Genomic DNA, 21,877 nt, shown 5'->3' with positions numbered 1-21,877 from the left:
GTCTTACACTCAGCTTTAGTAAAGGGAGGCCACTGTGAACTAGTGAAAGATGTGGTCCTTGCATCCTGCTGGGGACTAGCCTCCCCCCCCACCTCCCCCGGGAGATCTTTTTCTAGAGTTAAGGAAGCACATGAAGTTCTCATGATCTGTAGTCACAATTCTATTTTTTTTACTTCCTGTGGGGGAGAAGAGACTGTTTGTTTTTTATTTTTGGTATCAAAATATCTAGGATTTGGTTTGTACCATAGGGGACAAGCATTTGTACAATGTCTCTGCATGCACACTATTTTTTTAACACTGTTTGATTTCTGTATCTCTGATGTGCATGTGTCTTTTTACTTCTGAGGAGCAACTTGAGAGGTTTTTTGCACTCAGGGTCCCTGTGGTTACTGGTAAAGCACACTTTACTCTAATCCAGAGCTCCCAGGCATGAGCTGGTCCAATTCCTTGTGTGGGTTAAAGCACTTTCTGCACCCTCTCTTATTGCCTGTTGCAGTCAGTTATCAGGGATAGGTAGAATCTTTCAGCAAGGGAATTGCAGCATTTTTCTCTTATGCACCTACAAAACAGAAATGCCCCCCACCCTCTGTCATAATTGTACCTTCCTGCTGAAAGCAGGCAAGGGAAGTGTTCCAGTGAAACTAATGCAGCCCAGTGCCATTCATGCGAGGGAAATCTGACTTCCTGATCCAACAGTGGACAATGAACAAAGAAAAGGTTTTCGTATTACCATCGCTTTCTCCTCTCTGCTGTATGGAAGGCTTTTCCACATGCTTTAGAGCAGTGATCCTGAAAGTAGAAGTGCATCTCCCACTGGTTGAAGGGCTTGAGCCTTGCCTGCTCCAGACCTCCTGAAGCTTCATATAAATGGAAATGCTCCTTCCCATCTGCCTGTCACCTTTATCTCCCTTCCCCCTTTGGAAAAGTGTTTGGCTTGTATCCTAAATGGGGCAAGAATAGAGGTTTTTTGGCCTCCAGGTATTTCCAGTCTAGGACTCGTACCATCCATTAGTGAGGTTAGGTAACAGACCATTCAAGTGAAGCAGGGGAGAGGGTGGGAGAACAGACATGGGGAATCTGATCACACATAAGAGAGTGTCCTGCAGCGTTCTAAACTGCTACCATGGCCACTTTTCTCTCTGTACAGACAATATGGCCTGTGGAGACCTGTCCCAGAATGCAGTGCTCCATCTCAACCACTATAGTTATGCTCAGCTTTTGAGAACCTTGCATGCTGGAACCTACAATCTCTATCAGTAGCACCTGTGTATTGAAGAGTAAGGCAGCTGCAGACTGTTCCATTTGAACATAAGTTCAGCCTCAGGGTACCAGTAAATCACTAATGTGACTGTTCCAGGACTAGAGCTGGAACTGAAGTGGACCACCATCAGGTGAGAGAAGCAGTCAGGTGTGGTCCATTTAACTTGAAACCATTTTTTAAACTAAGTGTAATTGTGGTGACTGTACTCCTGCAAAGGTTCCCAGTCTTGCAACTTGTATTCCTGTTCAAAGGTTTTGTGTGTTGGGCTTGCACACATGGGCAGTATGTCTGCCCTAGGGGAAGTCCTTTGGGGTTTATCTCATGTTAAAGTGCTTTGTACTGAGCTTGGAGCTCTTCTGTTCTGTCTGTGTCCCAAAAAAGGGTTGAGTGGGAGGGAGGAGGGATGACTGGACTGTACCGTGCGTATTATTAAAATGCCTTAAACTGTGATTTTTTTAATATAAAGAATTAATAAACCAACTCGAAAGAATACAATGGCTCTTAACCCGCAGATAGTCTGTGCTCGTAATTAAGCAATATAGAATGTAGTTCCTTGGGGGTGGGAGGGTTGGGTTTGCTTTGTGTTCAGCCCTGCCTATCAGCAAGGTTTGTTTTATTAAACAGAAGAGGTATCTGTACACAAGGGTCAAGTGCAGTCATTACGGCTCTGCATCCATGCTACTGCTTGGCAAGGTTTGGTGATCTGTCCCTGGGCTGCTGGAAGAGAGGAAGGATTAGCGGGAGGCTGGGGGGGAGAGGTTTTAGGATGCAGGAAGCTGTGGCAGCTAGCAACTTAATTATTTCTTCATCTGTAGACAGGCATGTGTGTCAGTGGAGCAGCAGGAATAGGCCAGGGGTTGCAGATAGAGAGATGGCTGGCCAAATGAAGTGTGCTGTAAACCATACAGACACTGTATGCATCCACTATTTGCCAACTCACACCCTGTTCAGCCAGTATTTCTGCAGTCCCCTAACAGAGTGTATTAAGCTAAAGGCATTTCCAGTTTTTCAATGTCACTCCAGAAAGGGGCTAATAAAGGTTTGCGAGAGAGCAAAATAGCTACCATAGAGCCTGAGGCTTTAGGCTAGTTGCCCCAAAGCTAATGGTGGCCCATAGCCCCAGGTTTGAATCACCATCCAGTCATAGCTTTTGAAGTCTTACATTGCTCTGTGTTCCTTTGCCTCTGCATTGCTATAATGTACATATATATTGGATCTTTTGTAGATATGAAACATTTTAAATGACATTTTTAATGGGCTTCCCCAGAATATTTTATGCCACATATCTAATTTTTTTTGCACTGTTGAGAATTAACATGAAGCTGGGTAACGTGTGGGCAGGGAGGGAGAAGAGAAGCAGATGGTACATTGACTATAAAAAGGGTAACAATGCATGTTAAAAACACTGGAGAAAAACAACGGCTTGGAAACAAATTGTTCAAATATAATCTGTTCTACATAATAAAGAATTCAGAAAAGGCCTTGGGGGTGTGTTTGCTTTTTACAAATGTTGACAAGATTTCTGCTCTGTAAGTGGGTCAAGAAGCACAAGCTGTTGGGCTCGCTGTCGGAATTGCTGGGTACGATTCTATGGGCCTGTGTTATGGAGGATGTACATAGGCTGCTTTAAAAGGAGTTGTGGAGTTGCCCCTTAGCTCTGGTCTAGTCCCTCCTCACAACATGTTTGCAGCACTGTCCTGATGGCAGTGAAGCCTCTGGGAGAGTCTCTTAGGGTATGTCTACACTATGGGATTATTCCAATTTTACATAAACCGGTTTTGTAAAACAGATTGTATAAAGTCGAGTGCACGCGGCCACACTAAGCACATTAATTCGGCGGTGTGCGTGCCATGGTACCGGGCTAGATCAATTTCCAGAGCGTTGCAACTGTGGGTAGCTATCCCATAGTTCCCGCAGTCTCCCACCCTTGGAATTCAGGGTTGAGATCCCAGTGCCTGATGGGGCAAAAAATTGTCGCGGGTGGTTCTGGGTACAGCCTCACCCCTTCCTCGTGAAAGCAGCAGACACCGTTCATGCCTTTTTTCCTGGGTGAACTGTGCAAATGCATATAACAGCAAGCCTGCCCTGCTCAGATCAAGACCGCAATCGTGGACATTGTAAACACCTCGCGCATTCTCATGCAGTCTATGCTGAACCGGGACCTGCAAAGCCAGGCGAGGAGAGGCAGCTACAGCAGAGCAGTGACGAGAGTATGGGACATGGACACGAATTCTCTCAAACCGCAGGCCCCTGCGCTTTGGAGATCCTGCTGGTAATGAGGCAGGTTCTAGCCATTGAACACTGATTTTGGGCCTAGGAAACAAGCAAGAACTAGTGGCCAGCATAGTTTTGCAGGTGTGGGATGATTCGCAGTGGCTGCGAAACTTTCGCATGCGTAAGAGCACTTTCATGGAACTTGTGACTTGCTTCCCCTGCCCTGAAACACCATAATACAGATGAGAGCAGCCCTCACAGTTGAAAGTGACTGGCAATAGCCGTCTGGGCTTGCAACGCCAGACAGCTACTAGTCAGTCGGGAATCAATTTGGAGTGGGAAAATCTACTGTGGGGCTGCTGTGATGCAAGTAGCCAACGCAATCATTAAGCTGCTGCTACCATAGGTCATGACTCTGGGGAAACGTGCAGGTCATAGTGGATGGCTTTGCTGCAATGGGATTCCCTAACTGTGGGGGGGGTGATAGATGGAACCCATATCCCTATCTTGGCACGGAGCACCAGGGCACCAGTACGTAAACCTCAAGGGATACTTTTCAATGGTGCTGCAAGACCTGGTGGATCACAGGGATGTTTCACCAACATCCACATGGATGGCCAGGAAGGGTTCATGACGCTCGCGTCTTCAGAACACTACTGTTTAAACAGCTGCAGCAAGGGAATTACTTCCCAGACCAGAAAATAACAGTTGGGGATGTTGAAATGCCTGTAGTTATCCTGGGGGACCCAGCCTACCCCTTGATGCCATGGCTATGAAGCCATACACAGGAGCCCGGACAGTGGTCAGGAGCTGTTCAACTACAGGCTCAGCAGTGCGGATGGTAGTAGAATGTGCATTTGGCCGTTTAAAGGTCGCTGGCGCACATTACTGACTCTCTCAGACCTCAGCCAACCAATGTCCCATGTTATTAGCTGCTTGCTGTGTGCTCCACATATCTGTGAGAGTAAGGGGAGACCTTTATGGCATGGTGGGAGGCTGAGGCAAATCACCTGGCCGCTGATTACGCGCAGCCAGACACCAGGGCGATTAGAAGAGACAACCCATGAAGCAGTGCGCATCAGAGAAGTTTTGAAAAGTTTCATCACAGGCCAGGATACGGTGTGACTGTTATGTTTGTTTCCCCTTGATGAACCTCCCCCTTGATTGACTCATTCCCTGTAAGCAACCCACCCTCCCTTCGATTACAGCTTGCTTAAGGAAATAAAGTCACTATCGTTTAAAATCATGTATTCTTTATTAAAAGTCATTATAAAAAGAGGGAGAGAACTGAAAAGGTATCCCGGGTGTGGTTTGGGAGGAGGATAGGAGGGAAGAAAAAGCCACTAAAAATATTTCAAAGTAATGACAGCCTTTTGGTGGGCTGTCCACGGGTGAGAGTGGGCGGGGACGAAGCCTTCCCCTAGTGCATTCTTACACATCTGGTGAGGAAGATATGGAATATGGTGAGTGGTGAGGGTGGTTACACAGGGGCTGCAGCAGCACTCTGTGATCCTGCTCGCTGTTCTGAAGCTCCACCAGACGTCGAGGATGTCAGTTTGATCAGCAGCAGCCCCAGCGTTGCACCTGCCACCGCTGATCTTCCTGCCTACACCTCTGATTTTCCTGCCGCCACCTCTCATCTCGAGCGTCCCTCCTCTCTCACGTTTGTCCCTCCTGTCCTCACGTTCACTGGCACCTTTCCTGTAATTTGATACCGCTTCCTTCCACTCATTCAGATGAGCTCTTTCATTGCGGGTTACTTCCATGATTTCCTAGAACATTTCGTCTCGTGTCTTTTTTTTCCTCCGCCTTATCTGAGATAATCTTTGGGATGGAGTAGGGAGGCTTGAAAAATCTTGCAGCTCCATGAGGAGGTAAAAAAGGGAGAGAAGTATTTAAAAAGATACGTTTTACAGAACAATGATTTATACTCTTTCAAATGAACCACACTATTCACCTTACATAGCACATGTGATTTCACTACAAGGTCGCATTTTGCATCTTAATATTGAGTGCTTGCGGATCTGGTGTTACAGATCTCACAGACGCAGGTCCAGGGCAGCAGAATTCAGCTTGCATGCATCCATGGTAACCCATTGTCTTTCAGTTTCTGCAGCTTCATATACACAGTGCCCTCCTTTCCAAATTGCCAAGCAAAGCCCATTCAGTGCTGCTGCTTTCCTGTTAACATGCAGCAGCAGAAACCCCCCCCCATCCAATTCTCTGGGATGTGCTTTACCCCTCCCCACCGCATTGCTGGTATCATGGAAGATCACTGCTAATCACCCCCATCCCCTCCACAGCGTGCTGGTAGCAGGGAAGATCCCTGCCAGCTGAACATGAAAAAGCTTAGCCACATTATCCCCTTCCCCTCCCCCCACTTGGCCTATCTGCAAGGAAGGGATTTCTTTTAAGCAACACGTCAACAGCCAGTAGGAATGGCCATCTCTGTCCCCTAATTAAATTCCTGAATTTCAACCAGGTTACCATGAACGATATCACTCTCTGAGCATACACCAGCGAGATAAAGAACGGATTTTGCTTGAATGCCAGCAATCCCGGGACCATACGCAGCTAGGCTTTGTCATGCAATGATACCAGATTACTTGCTACATGCATGGTGTGGTAAGCGTCCTACCATGGTGGATGGAATAAGGCTGCCTTGCCCAGAAACTTCTGCAAAGGCTTTTGGAGTACTCCAGGAGCTTTATGGAGATGTCCTGGAGGATTTCTGCTCATCCCAGACATGTTAACAAACTTTTCCAATAACTGTACTGGCCGCGAATGCATCCCAGTCTCAGGGCAAATCAATCATTAAAAAACGCTTGCTTTTAAACCATGTTTTATAACAAAGGTACACTCACAGAGGTTGCTTCCATGGCTTCATTGTCTGGGCTACTGGCTTGGGAGGGCTGGGAGGTAATTCCGTCTGGGTGAGGAAAAGCTCCTGGCTGTTGGGGAGAACGGAGTGCTGTGTGCTCTCTGAAGCTCGTTCTCCTCTTCCTCCTCCTTATCTTCCCCGTCCGCAGAATCCTCAGCCATGGCTGAGATTACCACCCCCACCTCGGAATCCATGGACAGGGGTGGGGTAGTGGTGGCAGACCCCCCTAGAATTGCATGCAGCTCAGCATAGAAGTGGCATGTTTTTGGCCCTGCCCGGACCTTCTGTTTGCTGCTTTGTGTTTCTGGTAAGGCTTGTCTGAAGCTCCTTAACTTTCACTCTGCACTTGACTGAGTCCTGGTGTGGCCTTTCTCCATCATAGCTTTTGGAAATTTTTTCAAATGTTTTTTTCATTTCGTCTTTGGAAAAGAATTCTGTTTAGCACGGAATCTTCTCCCCATATAGTGATCAGATCCATACCTCCCGTGCGGTCCTGCGGAGCTCTTTTTTCGATTCTCAGGAGACTGCATTGCTTACCTGTGCTGAATGAGTCTCTGCGTGTCCACCTGTGCTGGTGAGCTCTCCATGCTGGCCAAACAGGAAATGAAATTCAAAAGTTTGCGGGGCTTTTCCTGTCTACCTGGCCACTGCATCCGAGTTCAGATTGCTGTCCAGAGCAGTCACAGTGCTGCACTGTGGGATACTGCCCGGAGCCAATACCGTCGATTTGTGGCCACACTAAGCCTAATCCGATATGGCAATACCGATTTCAGCGCTACTCCTCTTGTTGGGGAGGAGTACAGAAACCAGTTTAAAGACCCCTTTATATCGATATAAAGGGCCTCGTGTGGACGGGTGCAGCGTTAAATCGGTTTAATGCTGCTAAAATTGGAATAAATGCGTAGTGTAGACCAGGCCTTAGTCTGTTTCATCTTTGAGACTCAACTTGCATCTCTGCCCAGAAATGCATGGCTCATTTCAGATCTACATTCAGCCATCTGTAAATCAGAGATGTCGTCTTTGAAATTGAGAACAGCCGGTTCTTCTTCGAGAGATGTCCCTATGGGTGCTCCACTCTAGGTGTCGGTGTGCCCCGGCGCCTTTGATCAGAGACTTCTGCAGCAGTACTCTTACTGGCCACGCATGCTCAGAGCCTGTCCTCCCCGCCCGCTCTGAGTATACCTCTAGTGAGCATGCGCGGCCGGTTCCCTCTGTTCCTTCTCTACTGTCCCCGGCTTGAGATGGAGCTCAGCAGACTTGTTAAAGAATTACTTTTCTCATCTTAAAATTACTTGTAGTTAGCTGGTTTCTTGTTAGTTGTTAGTTAGTGTTACTTACCCTTTTTTCTACCGTTTAAAAAAAAAAAATTTCAGCCCCAGCTGCTTCGGACATGCCTGGCTCCACAGGCTTTAAGCGCTGCTCCTTCTGTAAGGAAACTATCCCTCTTTCAGATAGACATTCACAGTGCATAAAATGTTTGGGGGAGACTCACATTCTCCAAAAATGTGCTCACTGCACTAAACTAAGCTCCAGAGCATGAAAAGACAGCTAAAACTTAAACTTATTCTACTTCAAAAATCCTTAGGGTCAGCCTCAGACCCTGGCACGGACTCTGCCTCTGCTCGCCGCCACAGCTCTCCCGCTTCTAAAAAGCAGAAGAAAACAGCAAAGGAAGGCACCTTCTGTCAAATTCAAAAGAAGCCCTCAGACACAAACCTTCTCTGGTCAGATCCACGGTCTCCTTACCTGTGCTCTCCCGCCTGAGCACTTTCGACGAGCCGGGCTCCTTTGGCACCACGCTAAACCCACCTATGCTTGCGGCGGCACCGCAAAGCTCCGGTGCCGAGGCGACAGGCTTTCAGTTGCCTGCCTCGATTATGGCACCCATCAGCACCGCGATGAACACAGTGCCGACATACCAGGACCCCCTGACGCACTGCAGCCCGCTATTAATAGCGTGGCACCAGCTCCAGCACCGGCATTAACAGCGCTACTTGGCACTGAGCCAAGACTTAGAACTCTGGTGCAAGCCCGGGTTCCCTCACAGCAATTCTATCAGCCTTCACCTTCAGCTGCCTCAGCCCTGCCATTTACCCAGTCAAATGACCTCTTAGTGTTACCTATGCTGCAGTCACCCTTACTTAAAGACTGCTTCTCCCTTACGAATGATTCTGAGTCCAAACAGCCTGCCTCCAGTGAAGAGGAGTCTGAACTACAGGGTGATGTTTCAATGCAATCAAAATTCCGTCCTCGGACTCCTGTTACCCGCGGGCACAGGAAAATTGTCTCAGACTATCCTTGAGACCCTGCCTTCTGGTGTGTTAACCCCTGGATGGCACCGCCTATGCCTTTTCCACTACCATGGCAGTATTGGGCCCCATGGGCACCTTTCCCTTGGCAGCACACCTGCTATTCCAATTCGACGAGACGTGAACGTCCAAATGATATGACACACTTGGCGGCACTCTCCTATTCTCAGGATCATTTAACTCCTGCTCCTGACCCAGTACCAACTGAAGAAGCCTTACTTCCCTCCCCTCCCCCCCCAGACGATTTTTCGAAATTCCAGGATCTCTTTAAAAGAGTTGCCAGCGAGCTTAGAATCAATCTAGAGGAAGTATCGGACCAACAACATGAGTTAACGGACATCCTGCAACCCTCTTCTTCATCCAGACTGGCATTACCAATCAGTGCACCCCTTCTGGAACCTGCTAAGTCCATCTGGCAGGCTCCAGCCACACGCCAGCCTACCTGCAAACAAGTGGACCGTAAATACTTCATTCCCTCTAAGGGCTCTGAATTCCTTTTCTCACATCCTGACCAAACTCACTGGTAGTGGACGCAGCCAACCAAAGGAATAAACAACAATATTTCTGCCATACCCCAACCAACAAGGAAAGCAAATGCTTAGACCTGCTGGGTCGCAAACTGCATGCCTCTTCAACCTTACAATTTCGAATTGCCAATTATACTGCAGTTCTGGCAAAGTACGACCATAGAAACTACAACAAGTTCATGGACTTTATTGAACACATTCCAGACCAGAAGAAACAACAGTTTACAGCTTTAGTTTCCAAGGGCCAAATCATATCACGCACAGCTCTTCAAGCAGCTCCAGATGCAGCCAATACCGCAGCAAGATCCACCGCTACGGCTTTCCTCTTCTCTTTTTCCTCACGAGGTTCAGAGTACCGTAGAGGATCTCCCTTTCGATGGTGATAAACTCTTTGCTTCCACCACAAATGAGGTGCTTCACTCAATGAAGGAGTCAAGGGCAACTCCTCGGTCCTTAGGAATCCAAACCCCTACCACCAGAAGGCGACAGTACAGATATCAACCTTACCACCGTCCACGCTACCCCCCAGATACTCAGCATTTCACAAGATCTCAGGATCAACAGCAACACCAACGCCAGAGATCCAGATATCAGCGGCGGCACTCCAATTCTTCTGGGGCTCCCCAACTTCCTCCAACTAATAAGCAGATTTGAAGCTTTGGTCGAGGGTCTCGTAAACATTGTCTCAACTTCAGAGTATGCAGCGCCTACAACTATCTTTGGACACCGTCTACGGCCATTTTTGCACCAATGGCAGAATGTTACCACCGACAAGTGGGTTCTAGAGGTCATCACAACTGGGTATTCTATCCCCTTCCTCTCCTTACCTCCCACCCACACATCCACCCTCCCCCTCCCTCTTCAGGGACCCCTCTCACAAGCTACACCTCCAGCAAGAAGTACAACATCTCCTTCATCTGCGGGCTATCGAACTCATGCCCGAATGCCACAAGGGGAAAGGGTTCTACTCCCATTATTTTTTAACAGAAAAGAAAACTGGAGGATGACGTCCGATCCTCGACCTCAGGCGGTTCAACAAATTTATCAAAAAGCAAAAGCTCAAGATGGTTACTCTCACCACCATAATTCCAGCCCTGGAGCAGGGCGAGTGGTTTTCAGCCCTCGACCTACAAGATGCCTATTTTCACGTCACTATCCACCCGGCCCACAGATGTTTCCTTCATTTTACCCTTGGCTCAACACATTTCCAATACAGAGTTCTACCCTTCGGCCTTTCCACTGCCCCCTGAGTTTTCTCCAAGCTCCTAGCGGTAGTCACTGCCTACCTCTGGAAAAAAGGGGTCATAATATTCCCTTACCTCGACGATTGCCTTCTCAAGGCCTCCACGTTCGACGAAGCCCTCCGCTTCAAACAACTCACCATCGATTGCTTCCAATCTCTGGGCCTGCAAATAAACAGAAGCAAATCCATATTAAGTCCTACCCAGCACCTGGCATTTATAGGAGTGAGCCTCGACTCCACAACCAGGCTGGCATCTCTCCCACCTGACCGATTCAATACCATAAAACTGCTGGCTACGAGACTTTGCGACAGCCCCAGGGTAACCACCCAAGACTGCCTCCAACTACTAGGGCACATAATCTCGTGTACCTTTGTGGTCCAGAATGCACGTCTCTATATGAGGTGCTTCCAAGCTTGGCTGGCCACAGTTTACAAACCAAACGTGCACTCTTTAAACAAACCCCTGGCCATACCCTACCGAGTCAAAGACTCTCTCCTGTGGTGGACAGTCCCCTCCAACCTCTGCTCTGGAGTCTACTTCCTCCAGACCTCCCCAACTCTGATAATGGCGACCGATGCATCTCTCACTGACTGGGGAGCCCACATCTCTGACCAAACAGTCCACGGGCTATGGTCTCCCTCCAAGATCTCCTTGCACATAAATGTTCTAGAACTTTGATCTATACGAAATGCCTGCTGCCACTTCCTGCCACTAATCAAGAATCAGCATGTACGCATAATGACAGACAACATTGCCTGCATGTTCTACGTAAACAGGCAAGGAGGGGCTCACTCCTACTCTCTTTGCTCAGAAGCCATAAAACTCTGGAATTGGTGCCTTGTGAATCACATCCATATATCAGCTGCTTATCACTCCGGGGTGATGAATACCACTGCCAACAAGTTAAGCAGACGTTTCCCTTTGGAACACGAATGGGAGATAGATGATGGAATCATTTACAACATATTTCACACTTGGGGTCACCCACCCATAGATCTCTTTTGCAACTGTGAAAAACAAGAAATGCCTCAATTTTTGCTCCAGGGCGAGACTTGGCAAACACTCCCTCGGAGACGCATTCATGATCCCATAGCACCGGGGACTTACTCTATGCATTTCCCCCAATACCACTTCTCAACAAGGTCCTCATAAAGATACGAACGGACCTTGCCATTGTGATCTTGATTGCACCTTCATGGCCGAGACAACCATGGTTCCCTTTCCTCACCAGAATGTCAATTCAACCACCGATCTCTCTGCCTCTCATCCCGAACCTCTTATCACAGCAACACGGCCGGCTTCTTCACCCCAATCTCTCCATGCTTCATTTCAAACCCTGGTACCTGCATGGTTCTCCCAAGGAGAATTAGACTGTTCCAACCAAGTTCAGAGGGTGCTTCTACACAGCAGAACACAATCTGCCCGTACCACCTATCTCCGAAAGTGGAAGCGATTCATGGAATGGTGTTCAACTAAACAGCTGTCTCCTACCTTTGCACCCCTCCCCCGCATACTCGACTACCCATTGGACATTAAGCAATCCAGCCTTTCCTTCAGCTCCATCAGAGTCCACTTAGCTGCCATCACAATCTTTCATGATACAGTTGACAATACCTTGGTCTTCACTCATCCCATCACCAAGCATTTTCTTAAGGGACTCCAAACCTTATATCCACACAATAAGCCACCTACCCCTCCATGGGATCTTCACCTAGTATTGTCCTGTCTAACTCATCAACCCTTTGAGTCCTTAGCCACCTGCTCCCTATTACACCTCTCGATGAAAACAGCCTTTTTGGTGGCAATTACCTCCATCAGACGGGCAGGAGAGATAGCAGCCCTTATGGCAGATCCACCATATATGCTCTTCTTCAAGGACAAGGTTACCCTACGCTACACCCGAAATTCCTTCCAAAAGTTCACGCTTCATTTCACATCAATTAACCAATACATCTACCAACTTCCTTCCCGAAACCACATGCGAACTCCTTTGAAGTCACAATGCACACACTTGATGTGCGCAGGGCTTTGTCCTTCTATTTGGACAGAACCAAACCCTTCAGAAACTCTCCTAGACTTTGTCTCCATCGTGGAGCGCTCCAAAGGCATGCCTATCTCTACCCAGAGACTTTCAAACTGGATCTCCGATTGCATACGACTCTGCTATCAGATAAAAAACGTTACACCTCCAGCATTGATCAGAACACATTCCACTAGATCTGCATCTACCTCTGTAGCTGTCTTACGTAAAGTACCATTGACTGACATTTGTAGAGCAGCCACTTGGTCCTCCGAGCACAAATTTGTCAAACGCTATGCCCTTACTCAGGGCCCTCTCTGACACTCGATTAGGCAGGGCAGAATTATCTACTGCATTCCTACCAGATCCAAAGTCCTACCTCCTTGAGATACACTGCTTCGAAGTCACCTAGAGTGGAGCACCCACGGGGACATCTCTGGAAGAAGAAGAGGAGGTTACTCACCTTGTGTAGTAACTGACGTTCTTTGAAATGAGTGTCCCTGTGGGTGCTCCACTACCCACTCTCCTCCCCTCTACTTCGGAATTGGGGTAGCCTCCATTGTAGAGAAGGAACTGAGGGAACCGGCCACGCACGCTCACTAGAGGTATACTTGTGGAGGGAGGGCTCTGAGCATGCATGGCCGGTATGAGTACTGCTGCAGAAATCTCCGATCAAAGGCACAGGGGCGCACCGACACCTAGGGTGGAGCACCCACAAGGACACTCATCTCAAAGAACGTCAGTTACTGCACAAGGTGAGTAACCTTTTCATCTGGTATTCCAACACAGGTGCTCAAACTGACCTGTAGGTGACTGAATACTGATTTAAGCATGCAAATGAGGCTTCCTGTTAGCTTCTTCTCATTTGGAAAATGTATTTCTTTTGTCTGAAGGAGACCCAAACATTTCTGTGCTTGATCTGCAAGGAGGCTACATCCCTTGGGATATGCTATGATAATGAATACTTCTCAGTAGGTTCCCCCCACACACACCTCTCGCATTTTCCTCAGAGTGGCCTGGATAGGACTCTGGTTCCTCAAATGTTTGTCACCCTTTATAAAGGCCTGTGCAGTGGTGGATTAGCCACTGGGCCAACAAAGCCCGTGCCCAGGGGCCCTGGAAAAAATCCGCCACTGGGCAGCAGAAGCCTGGGTGGGGCAGGGGAAGCCCCAGTGCCCCGAACCTGCTCCCCAGCAGTAGCAGTGGGTGAGCAGGACAGGGGAAGTGCCCCTAACCCTATCCCCAGCAGGAGCCGCAGGACAGGGGAAGCCTCCCCACGGTGGCCCCTGTCCCCACCAGAAGGCATAGGGTGGCAGGGCAAGACCCCGCACCCAACCTGCTTTCTGGAAGAAATGCCGGGAGAGGCAGCAGAAGCCCCAATGCCCTGACTCTGGTGCCCTGCAGAAGGATGCAGGGTGGCCCGGGATGCCTCAGCACCCTGACCCCCATTGCGGCCCTGGGACTGGAGGAGCTCTCACTCCCTGCTGCAGCCTCGAGGACAGAGCTTCTCTGGTCTTGGTGCTGCAATGAGGGGGCAAAATGGGGGAACCCTGGGTGGAACAGGGGTGGGCCCTAGGGAAGAGGCAGAAAGGGGTGGGGCTGTGGGCAGGGCTGCAGGTGGAAGGGGGTGAGGAGGGGGCCTCCACTTGCTTTGGCCCAGGTGGGGTCTCAAGAAACCTTAATCTTCCCTGGGCCAGTGAGTCCAGAGTCAGACGCTTGGATGCTTGAGAGCTGGGGGCCAGTTTTGGGCCTAAACAATCCACTAGGCCCTCTGTTATTCCAGAGCAGTGATTTCCCTACACGCCCTCACCCCCAAATTTCCCCAACACCCCCCCGTTTTGTTAACTAGTTACAATTTAGTAACTGTTTGGAAATCTGAATTGAAATTGAAACATTAATACACACTTTAAAAGCATATACAGTGTATGATAAAATACGTGTATCTGAAAAAGTGTAATAGATTTGAGACGTATGAACATAGACTAGCTTCCTTATACAGCTGTTGTTTTTTATGACCATGTCAGTGCATTCATTTTGGTGATGTTGGCCAACCTAATAATTTCAAATGCTGATCTGTAAGCAAAGCCTAAATGAGCTCTCCCTGATAGCTAGTGATGAGCTGGGGCTGGGGGGAAAGGCTTCAGGACCAGACTGTATTTACATTCACACTTAATCTACCTAGGTATCCAGCAAACAGAGCTGTGTTGCCCAAAGGGTAGATTTTGACTGGGGTTGGGTTACAAATCACTTGAATGTGGGGGGAGGGATGAAATGTTGTTGTTCTTATTGTATGAGTAAAGGGCAGTAGAACTGTACTTAGCCTGTGCTGACTGCAGGGCTGCCCAGAGGATTCAGGGGGCCTGGGGCAAAGCAATTTCAGGGGCCCCTTCCATAAAAAAATTGCAATACTATATTCTCGTGGGGGCCCCTTGGCCCCAGGCAATTGCCCACTTGCTCCCTCCACAGGCAGACTGGAAAAATAAACCTTCACATCTCAGCACAAAACCCAGTTTTTGAGAAAACTTCTTTAAAGGTATCACTGGTTTCAGCATCAGCTAGCCAATAGGCACGAAAGTCATTGAAAGGGTGGACAAATATTTTCCATCAAACTTTTTTGAGTCGAAATACTAGCGTTTTTAAAAGAAAAAAATCATAACAAGTTCTTTCCATCAAAATTTGTTGTTTTTTTTTTTATTGAAAGCTGAAATTCGTCTGCAAACTCTATATGGTTTAGGTTTCAGAATTGGTGGTCAATTTTTCTGTTTGCTGTGTTTGATTGTTAAAGAAACAATAAAAAAATCTGTTTAAAAAAATTCCAAACTTTTGAACTACCTCAGCTGTGACACAATGCTGAGCCATCAGTCAGAATTTTTCCAGTTCTGATATAACTGCTGCTTCCTTGACTCATATCCCAACTTTGGCTTCGTTAGTTGAACATAAGAACAGCTATATTGGGTCAACCAAAGTCATCCAGCCAGATCTGTCTACTGACAATGCCAATGCCAAGTGCCCAGAGACTGAACCTAACATTGTATCAAGTGATCTCTTCTGCCATCCTCATTATCCCTCTGACAAATGAGGCTAGGAAACATTCCTTACCCATCCTTGGTAATAGCCATTAATGGATTAACCTCCATGCATTTATCTGTTTCTAGAGATGTCCATGGTCCTCAAAACTGGAGAGTTACTGTGGTTTGTCTTAGATAGCTTATGCACATACTCCAGAACTTAGCATTTAAGCTGTTCCAGAATCTGGATTAGCCTATGTAAAACTGAAATGCTCAAAATAGCACATGACTTGATGGACACGGTGCTAAAATTAAATAACAGGGTCTCAAATGAGTTGGACCCTCAGGTCATAGATGTTATACTGGGGCGCACTGTCACCCCACTCAAACCCTTTCCTCCAGCATTTTATAATAGTGTTAAATATACAAAAAGTTTTCATTAAGGAGAGGTCCCACTAATGATTCGTATATGAAGGTCACAGGACAAAGTTTGAAACAATGAATTAACCCTTATACCTCAGGGAATGCCGGGGGTCTCTCATTTTAGGTTGGGAAGATATTGCTTCTCAGTGATCTTCCTGCAGTGCTAATTTAAATGAAGTCCCTCCCTGACATGAATCTCCTATGCAATGAATTAATATTATGATATAATTTGCATTTAGAAGTGAAAGGTGATGGTACCCTAACGAGAAAACTAAAACTTGGCTCTTCTGCTCCTCATATATGCTGAGATGAGCTTTAGGCGGGAACTGTACCTCCAAAGCCTGCTGCCCTATCTGACCCCACCAATCCTGCCCCGACTGCCCTTCGCTTCCAATCATCCTGCTCCTTCCTTCACTGTCCCCAACCCACCCAACCCACCACTGTATCCTGCAAAACCCCGACGCCCACAATCCAACCCTCCGTTCTTTTCCATGACGCCTCCAACTCTCCCCTCCTGACTGACCCAAGACCCTGCCCCGCTCACAGAGCTAGCGTCGCCTAAACAGCTGCAGCGCGTCTGCGGCTCATGTACCTCCGCTCAGCCGAGCTCGCAGCCCCCCCCTTGACCAGCATCTGAGCGTGCGCGCTTAGGAGGCGACCCGGATGACGCTTGCACGTCGGGAATCTTTTAGCTGTTGCTAGAGTCAGGAGACGAGGACTCTGTTTTCTCTTGGGCAGTCCTTGGAGCCTGGGGCTGGGCAATGCCCACTTCCCCCCCCAGCGGCCCTGTAAAACTAGAGAAAGGAGAGTGGGGACTGTCCTCCATTTAAAGACCGCTGGGGGGGGGGGAGCTGATTAACTCCAAGATAATATATTGTTTTTATAGACATGCAGCTGAATCACTAATAATCAGTTAGTGCTTAGCTTCCTGTGGGACAGTGTTTGAAAGAGACAGCAGACTCGACTAGCAGCGAGCTCCCACTGAGAGCTCAGCTGAATCACTGAGAGGTGTGGTGAACTCAAGAGGACAATCGCAGAGTAGTCAGGCAGGTGATCCGCGGCATTCAACAGATGTGGATGAATGGTGGCCAACAAACACCAGGCAGAACGAAGTTTGCAGATGGAGGAACGAGCAAGATCCTTCTTGCTTCCCCTGTGGAGTTACTCACGTCAAAGCACCTTGAACTCTGAATCTCACTGCCAAGTTTCGAGGGTACCGTTAGTCTGATCTGTAAAAGCAACAAAGTCCTGTGGAACCTTATAGACTAACAATGTATTGGAGCATAGCTGGGTGAATATGACAAGACAACACCGGTAGAGTAGGGCACATTAAACATTTATTTGTTGGACTATATTTTAGTGACTTTGCTCCAGAATCTAGATTTGTGAATGAAATAAACTTATATGTTTCTATAGCCAATTTTTAAATGCATATTTGTAAGGTTATCTACATGTGCTATCTTGAGAGTCATTATGTTGGAGTTTCTTACTAAACATTTTTTTATTAAATAATTTTACTAAGATTCATATGGGTCAAGACCAAATGTCCATTATAGCCAGTATCTTCTTTTGACAGTGTCAGCCAGGTGTTCTGAGGGATTAACAAAGTTCTATCAAGTGAAATCCTCTTCGCCATTCAGAAACAGACTAGAGGACATCGCAGCATAGTATTGCACCTTCCCGTCCTGCATAGCCACAGATGAACCTGTTCTCCAGAATTTATCTAGTTTTTTTAAATCCTGTTATAGTTTTGTTATCAGCATCCCTGGCAAAGGTTCCCTGGTTGACTTTATGATTGGTACAGTAATCTTCCTTTTGTTTTTTTTTTTAAACCCTGCTGCCTATTAATTTGATTGGGTGACTGCTAGTTCTTGTGTTGTGTGAAGGATTAAATAACATTTCTTCACTTTCTTCACACAAGTCAAGATTTTATAGACCTCTATCATATCCCCCCCTTAGTCGTCTCTTTTCTAAACTGAAAATTCCCAGTCATTTTAATCACTTTTCCTTTTTCATACCCCTAATCATTTTAGTTGCCCATCTCTGTACCTTTTCCAATTCCAATATATCTCTTTTGGGATGGGGTGACCAGATCTGCATGGAGTATTCAAGGTGTGCACGTACCATGGATTTATATAGAGACAATATGATATTTTCTGTTTTATTATCTATCCCTTTCTTAATGATTCCCAACATTCTGTTTGCCTTTTTGACTGCTGTGGCACATTGAGTGGATGTTTTCAGAGAACTAGCCACAATGACTCCAAGATCTTCCTTGAGTGTTAACAGCTAATTCAGACTCCATCATTTTGTATGTATAGTTGAGATTGTTTTCCAATGTGCATTACTTTGCATTTATCAACATTGAATTTCATCTGCCATTTTGTTGCCCAGTCATCCAGTTTTGTAACTCTTTTCAGTCTGCCTGGGACTTAACTATCCTGAATAGTTTTGTATCATCTGCAAATTTTGCCACCTCACTGTTTACCTGTTTTTCCAGATCATTTATGAATATGTTGAACAGTACTGGTCACAGTATCGACCCCTCAGGGATACCACTATTTATCTCTCTCCATTCTGAAAACTGATAATTTATTCCAGGCCTTTGTTTCCCATCCTTTAATCAGTTACTGATCCATGAGAGGACCTTCCCTCTTATCCCATGATGGCTCACTTTTCAAAAGTCAATTTAAATTAAATACATTTATTTTAAATTATATTTGTTTAGAAATCTAGACCTGTTATGTGTTTTGGTGTAACTTGCATTATCCTTATGTTAAATTTGCATTATCCTAACAAAACATTTACTTTATTCATCTCTTTTATATGTTGCAGGTCAAAGTGAAAATGAAAAGACAAAAAACATTACAACAATTTTTCCACTCGAAGGTCTCAAAAACCAACTAAAGTGAAGAACGCATCAAGAACCAAGAATATATCAACGTGTCATCTGAAGGTTCAAGTGGTATATCTACATCCGACCAGCGCGAAGCACAAATACAGCTACCTACCAAAGAAACAGTGTCTCCAAAACCTAAAGGCAGTTCCCGATGTTTGTCGGTCAAAGTGTTCCCATTCATTGAAGTTACAAAAGATAGCTACTGGTGCACCTCTTGCAAAAAAGCTTACAAAGAAAGAAAGCTTCCCTATGCTATAATTGGTAAAAGTGGAGGAGCTTGGTTTGTCAAACCATTAGCAAAGCCAATGCTGACAAACTACATGAAAAGTCTCTGCAAAACACCAAGCCTCTGGAGTACATCAACATGCAGAAAGCCTTATAAGCCCACTTTCAAAGCCAATTTTAGAAGTACTTAATGAAGCTGTTAAGAATGCTGGAGACACAACACAGTTCATGCGAACAAACATGGCTGTGGCATCCTACTCTCTATTTAAGCAAGAGATACCACACACTACAAACTGGAGGTCAATGTTAAGTGCATTGTCACTTGTTCATCCTGAAGTTGAACACTTGTTCCGAACAAGAACAGCAAATACTCACTGTCTTTCTGCAAGAAACTCAACTGACTAGCTAGAAGCATGCAGTGCAACAGTGAAAGACTCAACAGTTGAAAAAATGAAGAACTCTCTCATCCCATTCAAATAATTTGCATACATGGCTGATGAATGCACCGATGCAAATGGACATCAAGTATTAAGTCATTGTGTATGTTATCTTGATGTCAGAGGTAGGCCAGTAGACGCATTTCTAGATATTCAAGTTATAGAAGACACATCGGCTGCATCTGACACAACCCACATCTTAGAAGAGTTAAATGCTTGTCAATTGGACCCCAAACAGATGGCTGCTTGTGCATTTGATGGAGCTGCAAACTTCTCTGGAAGACATGGTGGAGTACAAGCTTTGCTCAGAGAAAAGTGTAATGCTAATCTCTCTTATACACACTGTAGAGACAATCTACTCCAACTAGCACTAGTACGAGCTGCAGAATCGTCAAAAGACATTAAAAAAAGCTATAAATTTAATGTCTTCATTATATTCTTTTTTCAGCGAAAGTCCAAAAAGACTGAATATCTTGGAAAATATGGAAGATACACTGGGACTGAAGTTCAAATTAGTCCAACCAGGGAAAACCCGCTGGCTTTCTCATGAGTGATCCTTGGCTGTTGTCTTAAAATTATGCCAGCCGTTTATTACTGACTTTGGTAAGTATCTACCAAGATGGGATGGCTCTAAGTAGTGAGGCTGGTGGATTACTTTTGCTACTACGTACAGAGAAGACTATTGCCATTCTCTGTTTTGTAAGTTTACTGTTGAAACCACTTGGGTCATTAAACAATGCCATCCAGGCATCTGCTACAACAGTAGTAGATCTTTGTCCAGCAATAGAAGCTACTTTTGGATCAATCAGAGAATTATCCATTGAAAAAGTACTAGAAGAAGCAAAGACTTCAGTCCAGAAGTTGACTAATGAAGGCATTTATATTGAATCCTTAAGTGAAGAAGACAAGAAGTGTTTAAGACAACTGAAAAAGTACACAGATTTGATTCTTAAAAATCTACAACAGCAACTTCTAGATTCTACTCAACCTCTATATAGCTTTTACAGATGCCTGTCCTATAAAACACCAACAGTTAAGTGGAGTGAGGCACTACCAGCAATGGGCCTGCCATGTGATCAGGACAGAATAGAGTATTTGAACACAGAGTGGAATATCATACGACGAATGAAGGAAGATTTGACTTCAACTTCTTTTTTATCATCACTAGTGGCTTGACCCGATCTTTGTGTTCTGTTTCCTGGGATGAACGAAGTAGGAATTCATCTCTTGCTACTCCCAGTCACAACAGCTACCGCTGAGCATTCTTTTTCATCATTGAGTAGAATTTTGTGTTCTGAAAGAAGTTGACTTCTGACCTGATCATGTGAACGAACTAATGAGCATATCAACTGAAGGAATGGAAGTACCGGACACACGAGAAGCCACAAAAGATGAAGGCATTGTAGTCAAGAAGTTCACTAACAGAGTTGTCCAAAATTATAACAAGAAACCAAGAAGGATGTAGACTTAGTGCTTCATAGAAGGCTTGAGTAGCCAACTTTAATTTGTGTGATGATTTTAAAATGAATTAAATCTAATAAAATGGTCATTAAACATTTTTCAGTGTTTACTATGGTGCCATACAACCCACCTTCACCCTCAGTCCCACCCCTCATCAGCCCTGACACTCTCCCTAAATTCGAACATCCCCCCCCTCCAATTTCAATTCCTGGGGAAACCACTGTTCCAGAGACCCCTGCCACACACACATGCATGCGGGTCTATAAAGACCAAGGCACGAATTTCAGAAAGGAAGGGGAGAGTTGCAAAAGAGGTCATGGGAACACAGATTGGGGGGCGGGGGCGGTCCCAGGCACAACTGGAGCTGGATGGTGTTCTGCATGTATTTCCTGGGGCTCTGTGGTGAGGTCCTAACACTGACATTGTATGGGAGATGTACTATTGATGATGATGCAGGCTCTCACTTGGGAGAAGCCATGGCAGTAACAGGGTCAGGATCAGTTGGCAATGCGGCTCAAGCTGATGCACTTTGGAAAAACAAACTGTTCCACTAATTGGATCAGGGCATTGGCAGGTGAGCACGACCTACTGAAAGGTCTGAGGCCTTTCTCTGCAGCCATATTAGGAGAGAAGCAGCCATGTGCCAAGAAGCAGAAAGTCGCATCCTCACATTCCATCTAAATTACATTAAAACGATGTAATATCAGGCTGTTAAGAAGGCAATCCTGTCCTAATAGCACCCACCATCACTAGATAAAGGAATGGATTTTAAGATAGTTAAAGAAGACTTAGTTTGACAGCATCCTGTCTGGCAAGGAATCACTTATCAACAGTTGTGATTGTAAAATCTATACGTCTACTGTTTTGTCCCCCCTTCTCTCTTGTTTATCTGTATGGTCTCTGTCTGGTTCTTTGATTGTTTCTGCCTGTTGCATAATTAATTTTGCTAGGTGTAAATCGACTATGGT

Source organism: Chelonoidis abingdonii, chromosome 4 (genome assembly GCF_003597395.2).
Source record: "Chelonoidis abingdonii isolate Lonesome George chromosome 4, CheloAbing_2.0, whole genome shotgun sequence".
Classification (NCBI taxonomy): domain Eukaryota; kingdom Metazoa; phylum Chordata; order Testudines; family Testudinidae; genus Chelonoidis; species Chelonoidis abingdonii.
This window is presented reverse-complemented; position numbering follows the sequence as displayed.